We start from the raw sequence: 23609 nt of genomic DNA, 5'->3' as shown, positions 1-23609 counted from the left end.
CCATCTTTATCGCACATCTAACATAGGCATGCCAGGGAAGGTGTGGGGGGGGGGGGGAATCCCTTATATTAAACCTGTGGACTAGAATAAGTGTGTGTGATCTGCTGTGCAATTTGCAGATGATCCTCAGTGATCACCCAGCCAAGCCTCCTTTTCCTTTCTGTTATCAAGGCTTAGAGCTTGTGTTTACTCTAAGAGGAATTTTAGGGGGTGTTTTAGTGAGAAACCAAGCGTGTGAAAGTATGCCTTTAAGCTTTGCTTGTGACTTGGTGTCCTATTAGCTGAGCCAACATGGAGTCTCTCAGTGCAATACAAGCCTAGTAATACAAAACACATGAGACAAGACAGGCAGGAGGACCCTACGTCTACTAGCCTCAGCAGCAGCAGGCAGGCAGGCAGCATAAAACAACACTGTGCAACTGCTGAGACCACCAGAAAAGAAACACAGCATTCTCATCACCACACTTTCAATGGCTGCATGCCATTGTCCTCCCATCACATGGCCACTAAATACAGAATAAGCCCCTGCCTGCCCACCAGGATGGTGCATGGTAGTCGTGAGATGGTGTGTGCTTGAGAAATGCACAAGCCACATTCACACCAGCTTGCTGGGGGTTGATTTCCTAAAAGAAAAGAGGCAGCTGAAATTTGCAGGGGAAGTTGCACTTTGCAAGGGAGTTTGGCCCAGAGTCTAAAAAATTAGGTGAAACTCTACTGAGTTAAATTCATCTGCAAACAAAAGATGGGTTTTTTGAGGGAGATTTTCAAAGCAGGCGATTGAGTATTATTTGCAAAGTGAATGTCATTCCATTCACTAAGCTCTGGGGCCAATCCGCTTGCTATGTGCAACTAACTTCATCCCATTCACCAAGCTCTGGGGCCAATCCCCTTGCAATGTGCAACTAATTGCATCCCATTCACCAAGCTCTGGAGCCAATCCCCTAGCAATGTGCAACTAACTTTATTCCATTCACCAAGCTCTGGGGCCAATCTCCTTGCAATGTGCAACTAACTTCATCCCATTCACCAAGCTCTGGGGCCAATCCCCTAGCAATGTGCAACTAACTTCATCCCATTCACCAAGCTCTGGAGCCAATTCCCTAGCAATGTGCAACTAACTTCATCCCAGTGGTGGACTGACCATTTGGAAACTCGGGAGCTGCCTGAGGGCCCGGGGTCAGTAGGGGACCCCATGAGATGCCCCTGGTACCTTTTTCATAGGCTTTTTTGAGTTTGGACAAGGACACAGGGGCCCCATGATCCCCTATTGCCCAGGGACCCCATGAGTTTTCAGTCCGCCCCTGCTTCATCGCATTCACTAAGCTCTGGAGCCAATCCCCTAGCAATGTGCAACTAACTTCGTCCCATTCACCAAGCTCTGGAGCCAATCCCCTAGCAATGTGCAACTAACTTTGTCCCATTCACCAAGCTCTGGAGCCAATCCCCTAGCAATGGGCAACTAATTTCAACCCATTCACTAAGCTCTGGGGACAATCCCTTTGCAATGTGCAACTAACTTCAGCCCATTCACTAAGCTCTGGTTGCAAATGTAACTTCTCTTGCAAAGTCAACAACTTGGGTGCCTTTAGTAAATCAACCCCAGTGCTCTCACCACACACTTCCATTTTTGCATGTCATTGCCCCCCTATCCCATAGACACTAAATACAACATAAGCCCATAATTGCCCACCAGGATGGTGCATGGTAGTTGTAAGCTCATGCTTGCTTGTGAACCACATAAGCAAACTTCACACTATCCTGCTAAAACCTATTAGGAAGACCCATGACACACTCAATGAACTTTGGATGCCTCAAGTAGGATGCAACTCACATCCTATATCTGTCATTCTGCTGTCTAAACAGCTTACAGATGCCTGTTTAACCCCTTAGGTATTGTGCAATGAATGCACTCTTAAAAAAAATAAAAATAAATAAATTGATGAGCTTATCCTGTAAGCAACACGCTATTTGACCAGAGCTGCCCCTATCCCCAATAAAGCTAAAATTCCTTGGTGACCGCAAAACTTCAAATGTAAAAGTTTTTAATTAAGAGGTAGATTTTAGGAAGGTTGTTAGAAGAAGATATTTATGAAGGCCAGGGACGGACTGGCAACTCATGGGGCCCCCAGGCAATAGGGGATCATGGGGCCCCTGTGTCCTTGCCCGAACTCAAAAAAACCTATGAAAAAGGTACCAGGGGCATCTCATGGGGCCCCCTACTGACCCCTGGCCCTCGGGCAGTGCCCGAGTTTCCAAATGGATAGTGCACCCCTGATGAAGGCCCAAAACTCAGCCCGACTTTCCTGCAGGTGGTAGAATGCTGTAGATACTATCCCTTCTAGTGTTCTAGATCTAGAGCAGATTGTTGGAAAGGGCATAAGGGCTCAAGGGGTAGGGCAAAAGGGGAAATGTTGGGCCTATATACCCCCCCCCCCCCTCAGCACCAAGGACAAATAGGAGTGGGCTGATTGAGATCAGCCTGAGTTTTCTGCAGGTGGTAGAATGCTGTAGATACTATCCCTTCTAGTGTTCTAGATCTAGAGCAGATTGTTGGAAAGGGCATAATGACCCAAGGGGTAGGGCAAAAGGGGAAATGTAAAGTGTTGGGGTATATACTACCCACCCAGCACCAAGGACAAACAGAAGTGGGCTGATTGAGATCAGGCTGCAAGGAGAGATCACACTGCAGGCAGAGACTCCATTATGCAAAGCACACATCCTCCTCACCTGTTGGAGAAGTTATAAATCTTATCGTGTCTTTGATAAGGCGGTGATAACAGTCCAAGTAGTTTTTACCTTTACAGTTCCATTAAAAAAAAGATGAGTGTTACATTATTACACTTACACAATAAAAGTTATCTTAACCTCAACTCGATAAACTGTCATGATGCCACTGAACTAGCAATACCAGCATCATAACCAAGAATTAATATTGTAATATATAAAGATACATTCATTACCTATCAGAATTATTTTTGGTGGAAACAGAAATTTAAAGGAATGTCCCAAGGAGTTGGAGGTCTCAGGAAAGAACCATGCCAATGATTAGCTAAACAAACACATCTGTTTTCTTGGCTTTTACTTGGTTAATTACAAAAACAGGGGCAATTTTGTATGTGCCCCCCACCCCCACACCCCACACCCACCCCACCCTTCTGCATAAAGGCTGTTATTTCAAGGGGACTCTGCTCCATCCTTGCAATATTTATTTTATTGGGATTACCGATGGGAAATGAGAGTTGATATTCTTTTTAATGCAAAGCTTTATTGTCGTCCCCTTTAGAACAATATTTTTCCACCAAACACCCCTTTGCAGGGGGAAAAAAAAGGAGGGGAAGGAATTGCAGGGAACTTAGCAGCAATTTGAATCAAGCCTGCGCTAGACTGATCTCACTTGACAGAGCGTGTGTTCAGACAGGACTGTATAATTTGCAGCCCTGCTCCTTTATTAGAGATGGCCAACGAACTAATGAGCTTTCCCCCAGCACAATGTCAATAGTATTTATTTTCTTCTAGAAACTTTTTTTTTTTTTTCATAGTAGAAGTATTCATTTAAAACACAAATTCCGCTGATCCGTCTGCTCACACCACTGTACACATCAGTGATCAGCCGGAACTTATTGTATCAGTTGCCAGTCACTTCCAAACAATTCATCTTACGTTTCTATAAAGTGTTATATTCAGTCCGGATGAATATTAGATGTCATCTTATTCCTTCTGTAGACATGCTCAGAAAGAGATGAATGCCCCCGGGGACTGTACAGGCCAAGAGCCAGACTGTAACCAACTGATAATTACACATGGACATGTGCATGCATGTGTGTGTGTGTGTGTGTGTGTGTGTGTGTGTGTGTGTGTGTGTGTGTTAAACTCAGTGTGTATATGGATCAGTATATTCACCCATTTATAGACATTTATGTGTGTGTGTACATTTAGTGTGTATATGGATAGGTATAGTCACCCATTTATAGACATTTATGTGCGTGTGTAAATTTAATGTGTATATGGATAGGTATAGTTACCCATTTATAGACATTTATGTGTGTGTGTGTGTGTGTGTGTGTGTGTGTGTGTGTGTGTGTGTGTGTGTGTGTGTGTGTAAATTTAGTGTGTATATGGATAGGTATATTCACCCATTTATATACATTTATGTGTGTGTGTGAAAATGTAGTGTGTATATGGATAGGTATATTCACCCATTTATATACATTTATATATATATATGTGTGTGAAAATTTAGTGTGTATATTGGTGAGTATACATTCAATTATAGACATTTATGTGTGTGTGTATGTGTGTGTGTGTGTGTGTGTGTGTGTGTGTGTGTGTGTGTGTGTGTGTGTGTGTGTGTGTGTGAAAATGTAGTGTGTATATGGATAGGTATATTCACCCATTTATATACATTTATATATATATATGTGTGTGTGAAACTTTAGTGTGTATATTGGTGAGTATACATCCAATTATAGACATTTATGTGTGTGTGTGTGTGTGTGTGTGTGTGTGTGTGTGTGTGTGTGTGTGTGTGTGTGTGTGTGTGTGTATGTGAAAATTGAGTATGTGTATGGATAGGTATATTCACCCATTTATAGACATTTATATTGTGTGATGAGCTAAGTGTACATATAAAAATGCATATATGCAAACCAAGTGTACATAGTGTATGTAATTAGGAGTGTGCACTCATTTATTATATATTTACATGTGTGTGATGATCTAAGTATGTATATAGATAAGTCTATTCACCCATTTATAGACATTTGTATGTGTGTGATGAGCTGACTAGTGTGCTTATGCACGGGTATACTGTATATGCAAGCCAAGTGTACATGTATGTGCATGTGGATAGGTGTATGCCCTCATTTATATATATATTTATGTGTTAAGTTAACAGTGATATGGATAATGCACTCACTATTTTATATATATTTATATATGTTGTGTGTGATAAGCTAAGTGGGTAGGTAGGCATATATATATATAGTTTGACAAGCTAAGTATACGTGTGAAGAGGGGTATTCACTCATTAATGAAAATAGTTTTATATAATATATATATATATATATATATATATATATATATATATATATATATATATTAGTGTGTATCTGTTAAGCTAAGGATAGATAGATAGATAGATAGATAGATAGATAGATAGATAGATAGATAGATAGATGTATATTCCCTTATATAATTATGGATAGGTAAATTCACTCAATTATATATCTTTATATGTGTGTGATAAGCCAAGTGGGGATAGGTATATGTCCATATATATGTATGTGTTTTTGATAAACTTAGTGTACATATGAATCGGTTATTCGTGTGCATTTGTATGTAACAGAAATATATGTGGGTATGTGGTTGTGTGTGTGGTTGTGTATTTGTATATACTGAATGTAAAAGAAATCTGTGTTTGTATATTTGAGCATCACTATTATATTTGTTGTCTGTTGGGAATGTATAATATTTTACTTCTTCCATTTTAGTAAAAAAATAAAATAATAAAAAATGTGTATATATATATATATATATATATATATATATATATATATATATATATATATATATATACACGCACACATCACTACGATTGTAATTACACATTTGATTTTTTTTCAACGGTTTTTATTATTACAAACAAACTGACACCATGAGCTCTGAAGCACCACAAGGACACACATGGCCACATCGTATGCATTTCCAACGATAAAGATGTTTCTTAAGAGCACAGCCAGGAGACGTAGAAGGATTCCATCCAGGCGTGGAGTAGTTAAAGTCGACCTAGCGTAAAAAAAAAAAAAAAAAGGTTTTAACCCATTAGCCTCCCTTGATAACCTGTACCTCTGGCTTCTAAAGGGTCTGGCTGCTCTGATTTGCAAATATATCTAAAGTTGGCATAATTTGGTGATCCCAGTCTCTGATATGAGAAAGACAAAGAGGGTGAGGTGTGACAATGAAGTGTGCAGACAATGGGCTGGCCAGCACTTTGGGGTAGAGAAGGAGCCACCGGTGCCCCCATGGCTGTGCCCTAGACATGTGTAGTCAGAAGAGAAATGATTGTTTGAGACTTTCCTCTGTGCTTATCACTCTCCAGCTCTGAATGTATTTTTCCTCTATCTCTCTCCCTCTCCCCCTCTCTCTCTCTTTCCTTCTCTCTCTCTCTCCCTTTCTCTCTCTCCCCTTCCAGTAAATTGGTTGGTAGTGTGCGTCTTTATGTTCTGCCTATAACTAGGATGTAATCAGGCGCCGCATGTCTCTCTCTAAAAGCATTTAATAAATGTCTATTAAAGCGCTACGAATGTAAGATAAATTTAGTAGCCTTGCTTCCTCCCTGTATCCGAACAGTAATGATGGATTTACCTACAGGGATTCTCTTCCAGCACAGTCAGAGGTTTACTCCAGAAATGCGAAGCTGTACCTAACTACCCACCCAAATACAATTATTTACACTGCAGCCAAATTCTTCACCACCTTCTAGTATCTTGCAGACCCCTTTACATTTTTTTCTCCAATCATCTTGCATGCCTAAAAAAAAAAGAAAAAGAAAAAAAAAAGAAAAAGTGCTTTTTTTTTACTGGTCTACTGGGTGTATTTTGATCAGACTGTTATTTTACACAAGCTGTTTCAAGATTTTTTTTTCTTTAGACCTATCTCCATAAAGTGTTTTTTTCCCCCTCCCCTCTATTAGATTTTATAGAGTTACAATTACCCCAGTCCCTCTCCTTCTCTATTTATTTTATTATCTTTATGTAAGATAGGCATCACTGGCCTTAGATTTCATTACGTCTTTTTTTTATTATTATTACTATTATTTTAATGGCATTTTATTGTTTATTAAGCAAGTGCTAATATGCTGTCAGTGCTCCACTGTTTGCGCCTGAAACTGCTTCTTGTAGCGCTGGCATATTCAGAAGCGGTGGGCATGCAAAGGGATGACATTGATAAAACAGGGTTTACAGCTAGGTACAATAAAACTTTTTTTTTAGGAGGCTTTTGTTACAGATGCACCAAATAGTGTACAATTTGAGTGAAAACGGTGGGGGAATATTAAATGAATTTAATATCTCTTCTTTTTGTGTATAGAAAGCACCTGTGATCCTGTAATTGTATTTAGCCTGATCTATCCATGGCATAATTATCTTTTCCCAGAAGATTTTTTTTTCCCTTCCTTTCAGAATTGTCTAAAAATAACATTATTAGTGTCGATAAATGCTGGTTATCACTTAGGAGAAAAATTCCCACAGTCTGATTGAATCACGCACGTGCAATAACCAGATGCTTTTATATATATGTTCTTTATTTTATATATATATATATATATATATATATATATATATATATATATATATATATATAAAGCCAAATGATTTATAATAAATGCCCAAAAGAACTTTTCTTCTTTTTACAGAATTTATTTCACAGTTTCCTAATCACTGTCTGACCTGTTTCAGGCAAAAAAAAAAAAAAAAAAGCAATAAATGACAAAACTGATAATGTAAAAAACGTTAAGTAATACAAATATATTATCTATGTTCAGTAGGCACCAATCAAAATAAAATATTCATGATCATGCATTTTGCAACTGACTTAAGTATATTGTTAAAAATAAAGGTGTGTAAATGAATAACAATTAAAAAAAAAATTAAAGGACACAACTGTATTATCTATAATTAGTAGGCACCAATCAAGATTAAATATTCATTATCATACATTTTGCAACTGACTTAAATGTATTGTTAGCAAGGTGTATAATAAAATAGCATAATTTTAAAATTTTATATACATTTATACATATATTTTTTTTTCTTATCTTTAATCACACCTCCAGATTTCATTGAGATGTCTCCTTTACTTTGCCTGTCAGTTATCTTTGTTGCTTCTAAATGAAAGGCTTTTAAATGGACTATTGCTCTCAGCATGCAGCTCTCTCTCTAAATGTTAGAAAATTGTGCCATCTACCAGTTATACCCAGTACTGACACATCCAGAGACCTCCAAGGACCTTCAGCCTAAACTTCAATGCAGCTGTGTCAAAGGCTGGGCTGAGAGAGAGGCTTGCTAGGGGTTATAACAGCTAGTAACGATGTCTGCCCCCCCCCCCTTCCCCTAAGTAGTAGTACAGAAATGACACAGGGGGCTCTCAATGTAAGCCAATCACTATCGATTTGGTTTTATTATCGATGATCCAGCTGTGGCTGCTAGCTAAATTCGAGCAGATAGCATAGATGTGTGGCAGATATAATACAGCTCTCATTGCCTAAACATTTTCTTTTCATTATAGTTACCTTTGTTAAAAAAGATAATAATGCCAATATTATATATAATAAAAAGTTCAGTAGCATGTTATTCATCACCATTGATGGTATTAAATGAAACTGTATTTTTGTGTATATATATATTTTTTTATATATATATATATATATATATTTATTTATTTATTTTGATGCACAAAAGATCTTTCCTTAAAGATTACATATATAGAAACTAGCACCAGATAAAGGTGTCGGTCATGTGCTGCCACCAAAAATGTATGGGCTGCCCTCTGAGGTCATTTCATAGATGTCAGCAGCACATGTTCTTTATTTCAAATATTGTATTTATGATTATGACCAGAGATTAGAATTAAATGACTTACCCTTGATTTTGTTTTGTTTGTTTTTTTGTTTTGTTTGGGTTTTTTTTTTTTTTTTGCTTTGCAGTGGTGTTGGTATTTTTGTCTTGTGGGCTTATTGCTTAGTAGGTTTTTATTTTGTGCTGTCTTGATATGTATCGCAATTATTATCATCATCATCATCATCATCATTATTGCAAAACAAAAATAATCTGTCAGTTTATTTATTGAACACAGTTGTTCTCTAAAGCTGCCCCTTGCAGTGAACAGAAATGTCTTGGCCCACCATAACATGAGTCAAATCCCCCCCCCCCCCCCCCAAAAAAAATACAGACTGGAGAAGAATAAAATACATTTGGACTGGGAACTTTATATTACATTTCTTTGATTCCTGCCTAATTTCAGCAACTACTATGGGTAGAGTATGTTGGGCTGTTAACCCCCTCAGTGACCAGGAAGGACCAGGCCAGGGGCAATGTGCCCAGGGCTGTGACTGGCAAGTGAGGGGTTAAACTCACCTCTCTTGAACTGGCTTTTATTTGATTGCATTGTTTCTTTGCTGTGCTGTGTCCAGCGATTATCTCCTATGTGTGCGGCAAAAGTAAAAGGATTGATCTTGGTGAAATGCTGCAAAGGGATGGGTTAATATGGGCTTATTAGCATTTCTGCTGGCCAGGCCTATCTCCAATGTCCCATTCTGTCTGTCCTTCCCTCAGTCTTTATGAAATAAGCCTTCCTCTAGAATTGTGTACCCCAAGACACCCTTACAAGTGTCCAGCAGGATTACTTCCAATGTGTTCCTCCTTTGCAGCCAGCTTTAGATTCCATGGGGCTTGCCAGGCCTTTCTTTCAGTCCTGGGCACCCCCCCCCCTCCTTAATCTTTGCTGTAGTTTTGGTGTCTCATTCAGCTGGATGTTTAGAAAGATAGAAATAGGAGAGTAGGGAAAGAAAGAGAGAGAGAGAGAGAGAGCAGTGATATCAGGTTGTGTAGAATGGAGGGATGAAAAGATAGATAGATAGATAGATAGATAGATAGATAGATAGATAGATAGATAGATAGATAGGATATAATCTTAGAAAGAAAGAAAGAAAGAAAGAAAGAAAGAAAGAAAGAAAGAAAGAAAGAAAGAAAGAGAGAGAAAGAAAGAAAGAAAGAAAGAAAGAAAGAAAGAAAGAAAGAAAGAAAGAAAGAAAGAAAGAAAGAAAGAAAGAAAGAAAGAAAGAAATCTTCTGCTAGATAGAGTCATGGGGCTTAATGAGCACAAAAATAAATAAAGGAATAAAAATAGAAAGGCTGACTGAAGATGTGTGTGTTTTGTATATATTTGTGAGTGTCTTCTGTCTGCCTACTTGCTGTCTATTTGCTATCTATCTATCTATCTATCTATCTATCTATCTATCTATCTATCTCTCGCTCTAATAAATATATATATATATATATTATAGATAGATAGATAGATAGATAGATAGATAGATAGATAGATAGATAGATACATAGATACATAGATAGATAGATAGATTTATAACGAAGGCCTTGCACAGGCTTTGTCCTTGGCTTCTTGGCAATGCCAGTCACGGTTTAAAGAACTTAAGTTAACCTCTTACACCAGGAGAACCTTTTCATTTGCAAACCGATAAATCTCAATCTCTGAGTACCATTTGTACCATAATCAGTCTGGGTCTTACCAGTACAAGACTGATTTTAATACACTGGTTCTTCCCCCCCCCCTTCCTTTCTTAAAACTCACACTCCCGAAAAAATCCCTCACCAAGTTCAGTAGATGTACTTTTTTTAATAGAAAGTCACGTGGGCACAAAAAGCTGTCATTGGCTGAGTGATATAAAAATATTTGCAAGAATATATGATATAAATATTTATATATTTAAAAAATCAGCCTGAATTATATATATATATATGTGTGTGTGTGTATAAAGAGAGAGAGATATGATTTACCTCTGAGCTTTGATTGCTTAATTATTTTGTGAACTCAAGCCACTGATATATAGATAGATATATATATAGTGACTTGCTAATTCAATCGTTTATTTATTTAGTTTTATTTTATTTTATTTTTTGTTAATTTACATACACACACACACATATATTTATTTAAAATTATATATATATACTATGTGAACATGACTGACCTCTGAGTTTTGTCTGATTTTTTTTTTTAACCCAAGCCAGTGCTATGGAGGTGTGTGTATATATGTGTGTGTATATATGTGTGTTTATATATATATATATATATATATATATATATATATATATATATATATATAATGTGTGTGTTTACATCCCCTATGTGTATATGACGGACCTCTGGGTTTGGTTTGCTTGTTTAATTTCTGAACCCAAATAAGTTCTGTGGGTATGTAGTTTGGGCTTGTTCTATATGTATATGTATATATATATATATATATATAGAGAGAGAGAGAGAGAGATGTCACCAATGTGAGAATAATCTATGAGTTTTGTTTGCCTATTTATTTTTTTAACCCAACTAGTTCTTTGGGTGTAGGTTAGGCTTAAATAATATATCAGTGTAGCTCTCCCCCCCCCTCCCTCTCTCTCTCTCTATATATATATATATATATTTATATATACATATATCACACTAAGGTAACATGTCACCTATTTCTGTTGAGAGCCCATCTCAGTTGTATGGGGTGTGCCCCCCATTGTATTCCGGTGGCAGTTGATAGTGAAGCCAGATGAAGCAGCCCATGATTGGAGTTCTCAGTCTGTTGATTTTATGATTGTATTTATGTATTTTGCTTGTTGTGCAGTCCAGGCAATGATGGGTGTAATTGATTGACACGATTCCCCCTTCTTTCAATTCTGAAGGGAAGACGTTTATTTCCATTAAAGGCCCTTAAACATTATTTTTCTTTCTATCTCCAGCCACCTAAACCGTCGCAGATTGGGCATAATCCTTTCTAGGGGAAATGAACCAAATGAAGCCTCTCAAACGATTATTAACGACTATTAGAACGCTGATTATTCTTAACTAATAACAAAGTTGTAAATTGCCACCTTCTCTGAAATATTCCTCGTCTGTCAGCGCCGATTTGATTAATGTCTCCCAGTTCCTTGAAGGCAAATTTCACCAGGCCGGGGAGGAATGAGCCCTGGAGGGGTCGGGGAGAGCAGCTGACAGCGATCTGTGCCGCTCGCTGGAATTTGGCGCATCGTGAAGTCAGACAGGCGCACACTGATATACATGTACACCGCTCATCATAGGACAACCAGTGCAAACCATCCCGCACACATTACACGCACATCTGGCTGCACCATCATTGCACACAAATCTATTACATGCAAATACTGTTTTGGCATCATTTATACCCGCCCGCACCATTCCTATTTAACCCTGTCAATGCCAGACATGGCTTTTTTTGGGGGTAGAAACACCTTCCAGTTTCATTCGCACATTCACAATTTTTTTTATTTTATTATAGCATTGTTGCCATTTCTTATAGATAGTCCTCAGCAATATCGTTTTAAATCACCTTCTTTTAAATATTTGTATTAAGTATTTTTTAAGGTTTTTTTTTCTTTTCTTTTTTTTAATCATAGCAGTGTTGCAAATTCTTATAGATAATCCTCAGCAATATAGTTATCACCTTCTTTTAAATATTTGTATTAAGTTTTTTGTTTTTTTTTAAGTTTTTTTTTTAATGCTGTAATTTATAATAATGTACATTTTTTTATTTACCGCTAATTGAATGAGTTAGAATAAATTATATATATATATATATATATATATATATATATATGAAATAGAGTAATTAAAATAAGAAAACTATAATATATTGCTATTCTATTTAAACTGGCTGGAGTGCAGCCTATGAAACAACATAGCAGACTAGTACAGACAGACGGATGGGAATTGACCTCTGATTGCCTGTTGTGGATTGCTGCGCTACGCCGATGTTTGCGCTAATGTTAGTCTCCTGTGTGGGAAGCCATGACCTTTCCATGTACCCAACAGTGATAAATATGAAGAAGCCACCACATCTCCTACCTAAATCTATCCTGCTTGCTTAAAAAATCCAGGGAAAAGGTTGCTAAACCACAAGCCCAGTGGGTGCTCTTTCCTCCTGTACTCCTCTCCTGTACCCTTCCCCTGCCCTCCTTTGATGCCCTCCTCACCTGTACTCCACCCCTGCACTTATGTCTTGCTCGATCTCCTTCTCCTGCACTTCTCATCTACACTCCTCTTCTACACTCTTCTCCTGCACTCCTCCCCTGCCCTCTTCTTCTTTACTACTGACCTGCACTCTTTTTCAGAACCTCTTCTTGTCCTCTTCTGCACCTTTTTTCTGTCCTCTTCTCCTTCCCTCCTCTCCTTTACTGCTCTCTTGTTCTTCTCTCCTGCTCTCTTCTCCAGCAAACCTCTCTTGCCTCCTCTTCTGCACTCTTCCCTTCTCTCCTTCATTACTCCCCTACATTTTTCTCCTGCACTCTTCTCTAGCACCCCTTTCCTGCCTCCTCTTCTGCACTCTTCTCCTGTCCTCCTCTCCTTCACTACTCACCTACACCTCTCACCTGCACTCTTCTCCAGCACCCCTCTCTTGTTCTCTACTTCTGCATTCTTTACCTGTCCTCCTCTCCTGCCTCCTTTCCTGCCCTCCTCTCCTTTACTTCTCTCCTGCACCCTTCTTCAGCTCTCCTCTACCGTCCTCCTCTCCTGTAATCCTCTTCTGTCCTCCTGTTCTGCACTCCTCATCTGCCCTCCTCACCTGCACTCCTCTCCTGCAATACTCTTCTGCCCTCTTCACCTGCACTCCTCTCCTGCACTCCTCATCTGCTCTCCTCACCTGCACTCCTCATCTGCCCTGCTCACCTACATTCCTCTCCTGCAATCATTCTGTCCTCCTCACCTGCACTTCCCATCTGCCCTCCTCTCCTGCAGTCCTCATCTGCCCTCCTCATCTGCACTCCTCATCTGCCCTCCTCACCTGCGCTCCTTATCTGCCCTCCTCACCTGCGCTCCTTATCTGCCCTCCTCACCTGCACTCCTCTCCTGCATTCCTCGTCTGCCCTCCTCACCTGCACTCCTCATCTGCCCTCATCACCTGAACTCCTCTCCTGCAATCCTCTCCTGCACTCCTCGTCTGCCCTCCTCACCTGCACTCCTCTCTTGCACTCCCGTACGCAATGCGCTAAGCCAGCGCTGAAGCTCCCCTATGAATAGAGCATTCTGCTATCTTTAATACCCAGTTAATCAATAGAGGAAACAGTGCGTCTTATCAGAGCAAGTCACATTAAATGCAAAGAGAATGTGACTCCACACAGGGAGAAAGGTGTCAGTAGGTTAAGCATGTTAGCAGGTGTGTCACAGCCTGGAATGATCATTTGATAAATAGAATTTCTATGGCATACGATACATCATATAAGCAGGAGAATACATAGAACACACTTTGAGGCTGCTCTGCACCAACCAGGAGCGTTTACAAAGCCACTGATGTGACCATCTATTAAACGCTGTCTGCAGGAACAAAGTGTGTGTGCCTGTGTGTGTGTGTATACATATATATATATGTGTGTGTGTGTGTGTGTGTATATATATATATATATATATGTGTGTGTGTGTGTGTATACATATATATATATGTGTGTGTGTGTGTGTATACATATATATGTGTGTGTGTATATATATATATATACGTGTGTGTGTGTGTGTGTGTATATATATATATATATGTGTGTGTGTGTGTGTATACATATATATGTGTGTGTGTATATATATATATATACGTGTGTGTGTGTGTGTGTGTATATATATATATATATATATGTGTGTGTGTGTGTGTATACATATATATATATATGTGTGTGTGTGTGTATACATATATATATATGTGTGTGTGTATACATATGTGTGTTTTGTGTATACATAAATAATACATGTGTGTGTTTTGTGTATATATGTATAGATAGATAGATAGATAGATAGATAGATAGATATAGATATATACGTGTGTGTATCTCTCTCTCTCTCTCTCTCTCTCTCTCTCTCTCTCTCTCTCTCTATATATATATTTAGATATGAAAATAAATATATATATAGTAATCTTGCATGTGTGAACCTGCATTCTTTTAAATCACACTACCAATGACAGGAATCCATTCCCCAAGATAAAGGTCTCCATGGGGTGGGTTTACTAAAGGAAAATAGACTGTGCACTCTGCAAGTGCAGTTGAACTCATTTTTTTTTAGAGGGAAAGCTTCACTTTGTTAAGAATATCCAATTCGATGCAAGGAAAATTAAAATAAGTAATTAAAAAAATGTTTTTGCTAGCATATGATTGGACGATGGAAATTTGCAGAGGTTTAGGCTCAGAGGAAAACGAGTGCAAAATGCACAGTCTATTTGCTTTTTTTTTAAATCAACCACACATGATAAACTCCAGTAAAAGTGACAATTTGCAATTTTGAGCACCTCTGATTTTTTTCTGAAAGTTTTTCATCTGCTCTCACTTTTCTATTAAGTGTGATTTACTTAAGTAACAGTTTTTTTTCCGATGGAATTCAGTTTCCCATAACCTGACTGTTTGGCGAAAGTACAAACGCCCCTGTCAGGGATAAAATGACTCCTTTAGTGGAAGTACACCTTTTTGTGTGATACTTTGTATACCATTGCACACTTGTGTATCTCATTGGCAGAACTGGCCCTGTTGCTCGCGTTTCGAGGGTTAATAACCGTCACATGACCATGGAAAAATTGTATTAATTCATGTCTGATATTCCTGTGTTTTATGGGTGTGATTAGAGTGTATAGTAAAACAGACTTCAGAGGCATTTCTGGAAGCTGGTGGTATCTTCCAATCTACAAATGGCTAATTAAAGTGATTGCAGTGCATGTGCAGCCTATGTGCTGCAATATGTGCCTATGGAAGCCCAATATATATTAATAGGAGTGTTCTTGTAAATGTGTGATATTCTTAATTTCCAAAGGCTGACAGCTGTGGTCTCCCTCCAATGTCGATTCCTACAAAAATAATAATAATTATCCACAGTATATATTTATCCTATGTCTTTCAGTATATACATTTCAATAAATATAGTGTGGGTACCTAAGCTTGCTTTTATTGGTATTATGAAGGGTAGTGGGTATGTGAATTGATATATATGGGGTGAGGATGTTTTTTCTTTTTTTTTAGGGGGGGGGGGGGTGGCAAGAACTTGAAAGTGATTTATTTCATAGAAAAGCATTGGCAGTTTTTCTTATCTCATCATTTCGCCAATTCCAGCAGTCAGTATTGGTCTTCAATATGCCTTTTGCGTCTCACTATCTACCCTGGATTAAACACTTCATTTCAGGTGAACATGACTGAAATTGTTGTAACATGTAATATATTTCTGCATTGGACAATACTTATCTATACTGAGGCTTCAGTTAGCTTGCTGTGCAATATAGGATACTATTTAATAAAAAAAAATACAAATAAAACATATACAATTTATAAATATTCTAGCTGATTTCTCCATTTCAACCCACCTTATATAAGATCATGCATTCTTTAGTCAGCCTTTTTTTTTAATAATATAACAGACATCTAGTCAGATGTAAAACAGATTGACAATTGAGCTGCAATAATCCTATAGGACCAAGAAAGGATCATTGTTTTTTTTTTTTTTTACTAAATCTGAACAGTGCAAAATCTGGTGCAGCTCTGCATAGGAACCAATCAGCTTGCAGGTTCCATTGGCAAAGCTTAACTGAACAAGCTGAAGTTAGAAGCTGGTTGGATCCCAAATTCTGAGTGTCCCAGATTTAGTTAAATCTACCCCAAAATGTCTATTGAAATACAATGGAGAAGTACTATAATCAAGCACTGATATGTCAGCACACACCATACACCCAGCATCGGCTGCCCAGCAAAGGGATTCAACACCCTGCTATACATCAAGGTATTATTTCCATTATTTTTTTTTTCAATTGACGGATCAAACAATAACCAAGGAACAAAAAAATCAATAAATCAATAATTAGCCTTATCATTTTAGTGAATGTGTTACCTGTTTGTTCGTTCATATTATTTATTTTAATTTATTTTATTTTAAAGAAACGGTTCATAATGACAATGAATGATAATAAAATGATGAATAAACCAACGCCTGGCTTTGTGCCTTCATTGGTGTGCTGTGTGCCGTGTTGTGATTAGCGCTGGTGTAATTTGAGGGCATGCTAGTAGTGAGCTTGTTTCATCATCGTGTAACAATATTATATCATCATATCCAGGCAGGCTCAGTGTGTGCTGCCGTGTGCTAATGGCTTGCAAGTGTCTGCCTTGTGTTTCTTGCTTCAAACCTTCAGTCATTAGCAATCCCCTCTGGCTACATGTTTTGCATGAGCGAAACATTATGACATAGTTGTAATACAAACCCAACCTATTTGCTTTGCATTTTCTTGGTATGAATGTAGCAGGGATCCCAACATCCAACTTCCTACGCAAGACTGAGTGTGCCAAAAACTCAGGAATTCACTGGCTGCTCAGCACCGAGCTCTGGGAAGAGGAATGGAGAACTGGAGTCCTGAAAGTCAATTCTTCTACCACTGAAAGGGGGTTTGATTTCATTGCAGGAGCTCGGTACCACAGACTACAAGACACCCGTTCCCTTTATCTAGCTTTTAACTAGTCTCTTGTAATGCTATAGGTTTATTTATTACATGGATTGAAAGTGGCAAACTGTACATGCAAAAAGTTTTTTTTTGTTCTTATCATTTCTATTTCTATATCTCTTCTCTTTTTTTTAATTGTGGTCATAAATAGATGATAAATTCTAGTGATATTATTAATAAAATATAGAATAATAATAACAGCATTAATAACAATAATAATAACAGTAATAATAACTACAACAATAATAACACGATAATACTACTACTACTACTAATGCTACTACTACTACTACTACTACTACTACTACTACTAATAATAATAATAATAATAATAATACTAATAGTAATAATTCTTATTATTATTATATTGCAATAAAGAGGGCTACTACTACTACTACTGCTAATAATAATAATAATTCTTCGTATTATATTGCAATAAAGAGGGCTACTACTACTACTACTAATACTACTGCTACTACAAGTAATATGTATATTTTTATTATTTTTGTAGTAGTGCTAATACTGTTATTATGATTATTATACAGGATTTATATAGAGCCAACAGTTTGCGCAGCGCTTTACAATATAAGGGAGGCAGTACAATTACAATACTTTCAGTACAGAAGGAATGTGAGGGCCCTGCTCGTGGATATTATTATTATTTATTATTATTATTATTATTATTCTATTGCAAAATAGAGGGCTACTACCACTACTACTACTAATATTAATACTAATGCTACTACAAGTAATATGTATATTATTATTATTTTTGTAGTAGTGCTAATACTACTATTATTATTATCCTATTGCAATACAAAAGGGCTGCTACTACTACTATTAATGCTAATACTACTGCTACTACAAGTAATATGTATATTATAATTACTTTTGTAGTAGTGCTAATACTACTTTTACAATATAGAGGATTACTACTACTACTTACTAATATATATATGTATATATATATATATATATATATATATATATATATAAACGATAGATTAGGATATAAAAAGAGAGACACATAGATAGATAAGACAGATAGATAGAGAGAGAGAAAGAAAGAAAGAAAGAAAGAAAGAAAGAAAGAAAAAGAAAGGGATAGAGAAAAAATAAGGGGGGGGGGGGTGGAATGACAGAGAGAGGGGGGAGAGAGAGAGAGAAAGAAAGGGAGAGAGAGAGAGATTGTTATAAATAGCACATATGGGAAAGAAAGAAAGAAAGAAAGAAAGAAAGAAAGAAAGAAAGAAAGAAAGAAAGAAAGAAAGAAAAAGAAAGAGGTTTCGCGATAACGCAAAACCGGGGGACAAGGAGAGAGAACAGAGGGAAAGATGGGAGGAGGGGAAGGAACAGAAAGATAAAAACTGGGGGAGTAGAGGAAAAATCGGGGCATATTAAAAATGTGGCATAGAGAGGGGATTAAAAAAAATAGAGAAAGAAAGAAAGAAAGAAAGAAAGAAAGAAAGAAAGAAAGAGAGATTGATTTATATTAGGAAAAAAGAACAAATGTATTCTTGTTATTATTACTATTATTATTATCCCTTCTTAAATCCACTATTCCTATCCTCCTGCACCATTTCTGCACTTCCAACACCTCTGAAATACTTCCTAGATCTCTGCCTGCAAACTTTTCTCCTTTTCTAAGAAATCTTGCTATCCAAGCTAATTATCTGTCACCTCGAACAGCATAAACCCGCCAGCCGAATTCACTTCCATGGAAATAGATTTATTAGTGCAAAAAAAAAAAAAAAAGGAAAGGGATAGAGATATATCTGACTGTTGCAGTGACGCAGTGTAATTACTCTGCCCATAGACCGGCCTCTATCTATTGCCCTTTTATATTTGCATCGATTCCAGCCTCTAATATAATTCGGTTATTAGCTGGAAAAAAAATGTAATTTCAGAGTCTATATTGCCTAGAAATATTGTCGTCCAATAACTCCTTTTGATCACATCGTCCTGGGTTATTAGAGACTTATACTTTGAATAAAAATGAACAGACTTCTGTATTTCATTTTTTTCTAGGTGAACTCCCTGTGTGTACAGCTGACAAAAAAAAAGGGAATGTTTTCTAGAGTGCCTGGTAAAGGACTACTTCTGAATGTCGAGTCCTATTAGCTGCCTGATTTTGAAAAGTAAGAGTATTGAAAATTCACAAGTGTTCTGTGAATTGATCCCTTTTTTTCTCCCTCGGTGGCCATTCCTCATATGGCAGCAAGGTGGCGCTGCGACGTTTAGCAGAGGCAGCGCAGAGGTGCTCAGGAGAGCAGACAATAATGACAGCAGCCTCTATATAGTGTGTGCTATGCAGAGCTGACAATCGATGGAGATCGCAGGACCGACAGAGGAATACTTTACATGAAAGAAATCGAAAATAACATATCTGTTAGGGTGGCACTATGTGTGCTATGAACACTCTTAAAGTGTATGCACACCCTAGCAATAAAATGGGGGAGATTTACTAAAACTAGAAAGTGCAAAATCTGGTGCAGCTCTGGACAGAAACCAATCAGCTTCTAGGTTTTATTGTTAAAGCTTAACTGAACAAGCTGAAGTTAGAAGCTGATTGGCTGCCATGCACAGCTGTACCACATTTTGCACTCTTCAGTTTTAGTCAATCAACCCCAAAGCTTGTTATTTGCTTCTCTTTGGTCTGTTAAATATATAATTGAAATAATTTTATTATATCTGTTGAAAAAAAAGGAAGAAGAAAAGTAGCTGTTCCTCCAGCCAGAAATCTTGTGAGATAACCTTCTGCATTCTTTGCCTCTGGGCTGTTATCAGCATTGTTCTCTGCTATTTCAATGGACTACAAAACACCTCCTCTCGCTGAGGTGTTAGGTAGTCCTACCACAGGGGTTGATTTACTAAAGGGAAATGTCCCACTTTACTAGTGATGTCCCACTTTACTAGTTTAAGTGGTGCTTTGCAAGGGAATTTTCCCCAGAGCTTAGTGAATGTGGTGAAATTTCACTTTGCAAAAGACACCCACTCATGTGAAGGCAAATAATAATAATAAAAAAATAGAATAATAATAATACTAATAATACTACTAATAATAATAATAAAATAGAAGAAGAGGAAGAAGAAGAAAAAGACAAAACAGAAGTAAAAGAAAAAAGAGAAAAAGAAGAAGAAAAAAAAACAGAAGAAGAAGAGAAAATATAAAGAACAAAAAATAAATGTAAATGTAAATAAAGATGAGAAAAAGAAGAAGAAGAAGGAGACGGAGAAGGAGAGGAAGAGGAAGAGGAAGAGGAAGAGGAAGAAGAAGAAGAAGAAGAAGAAGAAGAAGAAGAGGAAGAAGAATAAGAATAAGAAGAAGAAGAAGAAGAAGAAGAAGAAGAGGAAGCAGTAAAGAAAGAAGAAGAAAGAACAAAAAAGAAGAAGCATTTTTGCTTGAACTTGATTGGGTGATGGAGGTCAGCAGAACTCTTTCATTAAACGCTGGAGAAAATTCCCTTTCAAGGCTCAACATCACCTGCAAAGTGAACAGCTTATTTGCCTTTAGCAATCACACCCTACAGTTTTATGTGGTCTAAGCACACTCCGGGGTTGATTGACTAAAACAGAAGAGTGCAAAACTGGTGCAGCTGTGCATGGCAGCCAATCAGCTTCTAAATTCAGCTTGTTCCGTTAAGCTTTAACAATAAAACCTGGAAGCTGATTGGTTTCTGTACAGAGCTGCACCAGATTTTGCACTCTCTAGTTTTAGTAAACCAACCCCTCTTTGTCCAATGGTGACAACGTTGCTCGGTAGGGTTGTCACCCTAGGAAAGGAAATGTGTTAATGGCAGGATTACCAGGCTAAAATAAAGGAGGAAACGTGTGAAAAAAAAAACTAATGCAGCCACAACATCTAAATCTGGCCATACACTATACAACCTGATTGCACAACCTACCAAATCTATGTAATAGAAGGACACACCTTTGTATCAAATCATGCAGGCCCTCGCACTCCATGGTTGATGGCGTATCTAAAGTAGATTGTACAATCAGATTGTGTAGTCTATTGTTAAGAACAAGTAAAGCTGCTATACTATCAATTTTTTGTTGTAGGGTTTAGATACCCTTTAATGATGGATCGTCGTCATTTTGGGGTACAGATGCCCATGTATACAAGTGATTTAATAGCTAATGAACCCCAAAAAATAATAACAGAATCCTTTGAAAAATCAACACAACGTCGTCCAGATTGTGAAAATCGTTTGATATGTTTTTGAAATAAACCACAATTTTTTCTTTTACTAATTAATTATAATTATATAATATATAATTATATAATAATATATAATTATAGAATTAAATATAAAGTGTACATCGAATAAATTCATTTTGCAAACCAATACAGGACTTTTAATGTCACCTTTTGGCTAAGATTACTCATGACAATCTAAACATGTATGGACACAAAATTGTACATATACCTATAAATAGTGAGCAGGTCAAAAATAATCCAGAAGTTTTAAAAGAAGAAATAAAAAAAATGATTTATTGATCATGAATAGGTGAGATCATAAAGCAGATTTTTTTTTGTTTGATGTAAAAGTTGTATAGAAAGGACGATGAGCCACGGAGGAGGAAATGGACCGATCTACGGCATCTCTTCATTTAAACGTGTCTTCTGATCGGTCTGCTTGTTTGTAAACGGAGGAGAGAGAATTGTAGGGCAGACCGAACGGTAAACAAGTGTCAGAGCGGCATGCACAGCCTGTTCCCAGGGTACATTGTCGGTGACACCTCTCCAGCAGGTGCATTGTTCGGGGACACATTCCTCCTCTGAGCTCTTCATACCCCACCGACGATCCGACCATCGGTTCTATGGACACAATTGTCGACCAATAGAATGAGTAACGTTTAATGTCTCCGACAATAGCGGAGAGGAGCCCCGGGCAGAGAGGAGCACACAATGGCAGAAAGAGGAGATCTCAGCTCAGCTCTGACCTGGGAATGAGGAAGAGATTGTGGATCAGGAAAGTCCAGCATTGTCCTAGAGAGCCGGGACTGCTGGTCCCCAAATTTATTACCGGCTACAGAACACTTCTATACTGGGGGATACTTCCATACTGGAGGGCACATCTATACTGGGGAGATATTTCTAGACTGGGGGATACATCCACACTGGGGACACCTCTGTACTAAGGAGACACTTCTAGATTGGGGGATACTTCCATACTGGAGGGACACATCTATACTGGGGGATACTTTCATACTGCGGGGATACTTCTATACTGGGGAGACACTTCTAGATTGGGGATACTTCCATACTGGAGGGACACCTCTATACTGGGGGATACTTTCATACTGAGGGGATACTTCTATACTGGGGAGGCATTTCTAGACGGGAATACATCCACACTGGGGATGCCTCTGTACTAGGGAGACACTTCTAGATTGGGGGATACTTCCATACTGGGGGGACACCTCTATACTGGGGGATACTTCCATACTGGGGAGCAGGGGCGGACTGACAACTCATGGGGCCCCCGGGCAATAGGGGATCATAGGGTCGTGTCCTTGCCCAAACTCAAAAAAGCATATGAAAAAGGTACCAGGGGCATCTCATGGGGCCCCCGACTGACCCCGGGCACTCGGGCAGTGCCCGAGTTTCCAAATGGTCAGTCCGCCCCTGTTGGGGAGACATTTCTAGACTGAGGGATACATCCACACTGGGGACACCTCTGTACTAGGGAGACACTTCTAGATTGGGGGATACTTCCATACTGGAGGGACACCTCTATACTGGGGGATACTTTCATACTGAGGGGATACTTCTATACTGGGGGATACTTCCATACTGAAGGGATACTTCTATACTGGGGAGACATTTCTAGATGGGGATACATCCACACTGGGGACACCTCTGTACTAGGTAGACACGTCTAGATTGGGGGATACTTCCATACTGGAGGGACACCTCTATACTGGGGGATACTTTCATACTGAGGGGATACTTCTATACTGGGGGATACTTCCATACTGAGGGGATACTTCTATACTGGGGAGACATTTCTAGACAGGGATACATCCACACTGGGGACACCTGTACTAGGGAGACACTTCTAGATTGGGGGATACTTCGATACTGGGGAGACATTTCTAGACGGGGATACTTCCATACTGGGGACACCTTTATACTAAGGAGACTCTTCTATACTGGGGGATACTTCCATACTGGGGGGACACCTCTATACTGGGGCATACTTCCATACTGGGGGCACCTCTATGCTAAGGAGATGCTTCTATACTGGGGGATACTTCCATACTGGGGATACTTCTATACTAAGGAGATGCTTCTATACCGGGGGATACTTCCATACTGGGGATACTTCTATACTAAGGAGATGCTTCTATACCG

The 23609-nt window shown here is 38.3% G+C and overlaps 1 long non-coding RNA gene across 1 annotated transcript in view; it reads right to left on the bottom strand.

Annotated features, from left to right (window-relative positions):
* Positions 1-5617: 5617 nt before the first annotated feature.
* The window catches only part of LOC149446036 (uncharacterized), a 359240-nt gene continuing 341248 nt past the window's right edge, over positions 5618-23609 (bottom strand). Inside the window, exon 3 of the long non-coding RNA XR_016306273.1 lies at positions 5618-5784. This is a non-coding gene — a long non-coding RNA (uncharacterized LOC149446036). The remainder of the gene's footprint in view (positions 5785-23609) is intronic.

This window comes from Staurois parvus, unplaced genomic scaffold (assembly GCF_062004578.1).
Source record: "Staurois parvus isolate SC_StPar_1 unplaced genomic scaffold, SC_StPar_1.0 ptg000698l, whole genome shotgun sequence".
In the NCBI taxonomy this organism is placed as follows: domain Eukaryota; kingdom Metazoa; phylum Chordata; class Amphibia; order Anura; family Ranidae; genus Staurois; species Staurois parvus.
This window is presented reverse-complemented; position numbering and strand designations above follow the sequence as displayed.